Here is a 6197-nt window from a genome sequence, read left to right on the forward strand (position 1 = left end):
CTGCGTGGGGCAGGCTGAACCCAGCCTATTAGAGATTTAAGTAATTGCCAGGCAGAGTCTTGGCCAATATTCCTCAAGGTAAGACACTAAGTCTTAGGGCAGCACAGCCCTGGGTCAGGAGGCAGCGTTTCCAGCCTTAGAAATGAAGGTTCCTGTTTATAAGCTGTCCTCCCCTTATTCCTGAGCAGTGTTTGAGAACAAGCACATTAGTTCCACCTTGTTAAACACAGTCTTGATGTCTTTAGAGGACACAGGAAGCCTGTTTTGTTTGTGGGTTTCTTCTCCGCTGGGCTGTGTTTGCATTGCAGCTAGTTGATCTTTGGCAGATAGCAACGTGTTCTTGGCAGCAAACTTTCACCTTGAGCTCAGGGGGCGTAGCCACACTGTTTTGCACACCTGTGGTGGGGAACTGGGAAAAATTTGCCTGTTTGTATCACTGCTGAGATGTTAAAACCAGTTTCGCAGCTGTGCTATTAGTGCTTTGTAGGGGTCCTGGCTCTGAAGATGTGGGCACGCTGGGGGGCAGCGTGTGTGTGTGCATCTGTTTGCCTGAGCAAGACTTGCGCTGCCTTGCATGGACTTCAGCATTAAGCGGTTGGCAATCGGACGTACTTTGCCAACACTACAGTCACAAGTAATATTGTTTTGGGGTGTGCCCAAGTCGAGTTTCTAACCTCCTTATTTACCCTGTTCGCTATGACTTCCCATAACACTCTACCTGTCGGTATGAGCTGTGGTGGCGAGCTCGCTGGGCCGCTGGCCACGCTGAGACATACACAGGGACTGGTATGGGTGTTCCCCAAGGTGCCCTTGGCATGAAGTGCAGGGTCTCTGGAAACAAGGCAGACCTTAAACAGGCGTGCTCATAGCAGATTTGGCTGAGTAAAAATAAAGTATGCTGAGAACAACAGGAAGAGCAGCTCAGGGCTGTCCTGATGCTAATGGAGATCAGCACTGCTCCGGCTGGGCTATTCCAGTGCCTATTTCCATCTGATTGCAATTGGGAAAGACTAACTCAGTTAGGCAGGATATGCTAGTTATTAGCTGCCAAGAGATCAGCAAGGCAGCCAGGATGCTGTAAATGATCCCAGAAGCCGTCTCCTTCCTTTTCTCTCACAAATTAGCCTGGCTGGGGGTGAGGGTGGGGGACAAGGAGTATTTTAGTGAGGCAGGGTAGGGATTTGCCGTTGGATGTTCCCCTCCTGCGCGAGGCACAGAAGGAAGCCCAGCTGCTGCAGGGGCGCATGGAGACCTGGTAGTGCCTTGCATGACTGATGCCGGGCTGTGTATGAGGTGGACCCAAGAGGTATACAATAAATTGGTAGGGCTGTGCTCATGGGTATTTCCCACCAGCAAGCTGATGTCCCTGTGACTGCTCGTTTGTAGACGGTGCGTTACTTGCTCCTCTGCTTTTCTCTTCCTGCAAAGGCAGATGCTGATTCATGAGCTGCTGCTGTTCAGCCACTGGCATGTCTCTTCCCAAACCCCCTCCATGGGGTCGATCCCAAAACCAGCAGTGAGAGTCTAGCTGAATCAAGGGCTACTTGAGTCTTGAGGTAAGTTAAGTACCTGTTTAAAACAGCATCAGGTGCGAGCAGTGCCTAGCAGTGTGAGCGAGCACTGGGTTCCGCAAGGCCAGTGAAATGAGAAAAAAAACTGAAGTGAAAGAAACCCATCAGAAATACGGTTTGGGTACGTTCACGCTGGGAGCTGCCCCCTCTCTGTGTGCGCATGGCATGTTCACACCATAGCAAGAAATGGCATGAACTCGCTTCCATGAATTACTTCTTGTCAGACAAGCAAAGTCCAGAGTAAATTATGTTTGCTTAAACCACCATGCAGGTGGCCTAAGCGAGTGGATGTTAGCTGAGGAGGAGCAGGGGAGGTGGGCGCACCAGAGTTAGTGTGGGTCATCTGATACACGATAACTAGCGCCACTGTGGTATCTTGATTGCTTGTGATTGTGTGAACATGCCTGAAGATGCAGCCGGTATAAAGCAGAGCAGTGCTTATGAGGTTTTTGAAGCTCACATCTGTTCTTATTTGGTCCTGGAGGCTTTCAGCAAAGACCACCCACTGAAACGAAGAAGGATCATCTTCCTGAAATTCAAGGGACCAAGACACGTTTTCAACCTTGTTCAATGCCTTTCTATGATCTTGTGGAGCCTTTGAATTCCTCTTTGCCTACAAGAGGTGCACTACAGTGCAAAATGAGCTCCTAGAGCAAAAAGACATGCCTTTCTAAGGGGATATGGGTTGTTGAGGCTCCAGGTCTTCCGTCTTTAATGCTTCAAGGTTAGTTGTCATAGGTTGCTAAAATAATCTTTTCCCACCACTTTCCTCACGTCAGCATTTCTAGAACTCCAGTGCATTGTGGCTGCTGCTGTTATGTAAGGATTTATGAATGGCTGCAAAGTTCAAAGGCATATTGGCAACCCCAAGTCCTGAAAAGCCAGGAGTCAGCCCAAGCCTTGCTCCATTTCCAAGAAGTTGTTTGCCAACTATTTCTTTTCCAAAGTTTTTTTTCATTATTAGCCAGCAAACTTCAGGATCTCTTTATTCACCTCCCAGTTTTTTGAGTATTTAGGTTGCACTAGTTTCATGTTTTCAAATCTTTCATCCACAACCTTGAGGGCTATGGACATACTTTGTTTATAAATGAAAACTACAATTCCCTTTTTTCAAGGAGCTGGGATTTTAGGATAGATTCCCCAAAGCATAAAAGTTGTGATAAATATCACAGGAATTGCCAACTGTGCACAGAGTCTCCTCTGTTTGGAAGAGGAGGTGTTGGACTGCAACGAGTGGCAGGCATTGCTAGCTACTGTCGTGTTAGTGAGTCAAAGAAAAATAACACTGGTTAAACATCAGCTCTGCCAGCCTAACTAAAGAAGATAACCCCATCTCTTTCTAGCTGCGGTGCTTCACAAAAGCGTTGCCTCTGTAATCCTTCAGATTAACGCTCACACTCAAACTCTCTGCCCCAGAAGGCCCCTGCACCCCTGGCAGAGTGCATTTAAAAGTATAAAGCCCTCCCTGGCATGCAGAGGAGGCTGGTGCCAGCCAGGCCCCTCCTGGGACACGTGGCTGCGGCTGCTTCCAAACCAGGAGCATTTCAGCCCAAGTGATCTTCCTGTCTTCCCTCTCATTCCTCTTTGCTGTTGCTTTAATTTCAGCTTCATGCCGCCTTTCACGTAGACCCCTTCAGCTTGAATCAGATCCCTATTGTCTGTGCTGTCAACACAGCTGTTTAAATCCCTTCCCACAAATACCCCTGCTTTCCAGAAAGCTCCTGCCGGCAAGGGCCAGGCGCTATTCTGAGTTTGAGGCTTTTTGTCAGGTCCTGGGCTAAGCTCAGATTCCTGTTTGGACCAGCATGAGGTCAAAATGGAGATGAACTCAGGAAAATCCTCCACTTCAGCAAAGCCTGATGCTCACTGACTACATGCTGGTGGCTGCTGCAGCGCTTCAGCCTGAGACTGATGGGCAATGCAGAGCAAAGCGAATGATTAGCATTATTAAAAATGCTTTGCAATTATACAGCACCTTTTCATCTAAAGATTTCAAAGCTTCGTAGCACTCACACAAAGTTACTTATTATCCCTGACGTTTAGCAGAGTCAGGAAATGAAGGAAAGCAGCTAAGTGGCTCGCCTTAGGTCATGCAGTAAGTTGGCGTCAGAGGTGGGAACTCGGCCCTGAAGTGCTGACTCCACGGCTCATGCCCCAACGCGAGGGCACACCTCGCCTCCTCCTGGGCCAGGCCAGCTCCTTGGGGGGGTGCCGAGATGGCGGAAACACTTGGCCCACCTGGAGGGTCAGCAATGCCTGGGCAGTGCTCGGGAGGCGCCTGGCTGGGAGCAGCACCCGCAGCTCCTAAGCCCTGCTCCTTCCCCCAGGAGCCCCGTGCGCACCGCCGAGGGGCTGCAGAGGGATCTCTGGTGCCTGAGGCTGCAGGCCAGCTTGCCGCAGCACAGCCTGGAGAGCAAGATGTGGTGTGGTGGGCCTCTGGGCTGAGCATCGCCGCTGCAGCCCCCATCTCCAGCACCCTCCCTCCAGCCTGCTGGTCGTATGCATGCGGGAAGACTACAGGGGCCTTCCTTGACAGGGGACATCTCTGGAGACACTTCACCCGTGATACCCCAGAACACACTATGCAGGAACTGGTCAGGACCAGAGGTGGTTTTGCTTCTATCAGCACTGCAGCCAGGCTGCTCCTCTCCCACTAGCCGAGGCCTGGCTAGAGTGAAGGTGTGGTAGCACTGACTCCTTCCAGACCAGGTGGTCCAAGCCTGCCAAGGAGCCTAGATATACGTGCAGACACCTGCCAGAAGATCAGAAATACATTTCTAAGGTGTTACACTCTTTGGCTGGCTCAGCCAGCTGTGCTGCGGGATGCACTGGGTGCCAAACCTTCGTGCCTTGCAGCAAGAAAGCTGAAAACGTCAAGCCCTTGTACACCGACACATCTCTGACTGCAGTCTGGCGCTGGGAGTTCGGGACAGTGTGTCAGCAGGGAGGGAAGCCAGAAGGAGGAACTGAAGAGGAAGAGTGAGAGGAGAGTGACAGAGAAAAAAGCATATGTGAAACAGGGTGAAGAGAGGCAGGTAGACCTCTAGACCTCACTGGCCAGCAGAAGGCTTTGGCTGAATCTCCTGGCCCTACTGAGGTAAAACACCTTTTTGGTGTTTACCACAAAAGGTGACTTGCACGGTTATATTTTTAGAGTAAAAAAAAATGTTTCTAAAAAGAGCAACAAATCTACCTCTGCGCTTCCACTGTATTGCTTATTTTTACCATAGAAACATCAGGAAAATCAACTTTGGTCAAGTCTTTTCTGGGAGACTTGAGATAGTTCAGGTTTTTTAATGACAAACAGTACCCCACTTAAGATACTATGTCCCCATGATCAAGGCAGGTATGACTGATACAGCTTCAGGCTTCCAAGGGGCGTATTTAAATAAACAACAGGAACTAATCCATACAGTCAGCTTTCCTCAGGAGCTTGGGGATTTACATGTCTAAACTTTACTGGGATGAGACTCCAGGACTGGGGACAAAACTCTAGTTAATAAGCATAACTTCAGTGGGGATAAAACCCAGGAAAGGGGAAAACCTTGAAGGCAGAGGCTGCAGCTGAATGAATTTCAACCTCAGAAGTGGTACTGAGAATAAGCAGTCATTACAAGGAATCATTTTAAAAAGCAAAATAACTGACTGGTTATAAAAGCTATGCCTCAAAAGCGAGATGGAGTTTTGTCTTTTTCAGGATATTTATAAAAATGTGAAAATATTTTTCCCAGTTGCATACGGCTGAAGAAAACAGGAGGAGAAAGAGACATTACATAGTATAGAGGTTAATGTATAGTAGGTATGCACAAAACCCAAACTCATACTTTGCCTTAACTTTCACTGAGGATGAGGATGTTAATCATGTGGCTGCAGATGAGAAGGCTAATGGGATGGGGGTATGGAAATGTTCATGGCCAGCACAGAAGCAAATCTCAGGGCTCCTTCCTGCACCAAAGGCAGAGGAACGGGCTAATCCGCATGCCAGCACTCTGGAAGAACTGGCCTGATGCCTTTAACAGGTCCCTCAGTCAGGGACAGGAGCACAGTGAGCCTGTACAGAAGAAGTGAACTGATCTGGACAAGAACAGGCATGAAGGTTTCAGCTTAATAGTGTACAGAAAGCTTCAGAACAAACGGTGAAGGAAAGGCTAGCAAAAGAGAAGGAGGTAAATGGCATGAGATTAAATAGGTTTATCAAACCCATTTATCTTTCTTGGGTAAGGTAAGCTGCAAGCCACTTGCTTAGTGAAGGAAATGGGGTGGATCTCACCTACATGGACTTAAATTGTACATTTCATATGGTGCCATGTGGAAAGTTCTTAGGAAAAGGGAGAAGCGATTTAGCACAAGGCATAAACCCTATAAAGACCTGCTGTGTGAGCAGCGTGCGGCTGTCAGGCTGGAGGGCAGTTACCAGGGGAGTGTTAAACATCACTCCTGGAGATCTGGCAAAGTGCTTTTGTAAATGAGCTTGGCACTAATGTGAGTGGAGAACTGGTGAAATTGCTGATGACAGAAAATATGAAGCAACCTCAGGACAAAGGAAGCTTGAGATATTACACAGAAAATCGTAGTCAGCAGCAGAAAGTGGCAGTCATAGGCACAAATGACCAAACCCTTTCCTCC

Source organism: Phalacrocorax carbo, chromosome 12 (genome assembly GCF_963921805.1).
Source record: "Phalacrocorax carbo chromosome 12, bPhaCar2.1, whole genome shotgun sequence".
NCBI lineage: Eukaryota > Metazoa > Chordata > Aves > Suliformes > Phalacrocoracidae > Phalacrocorax > Phalacrocorax carbo.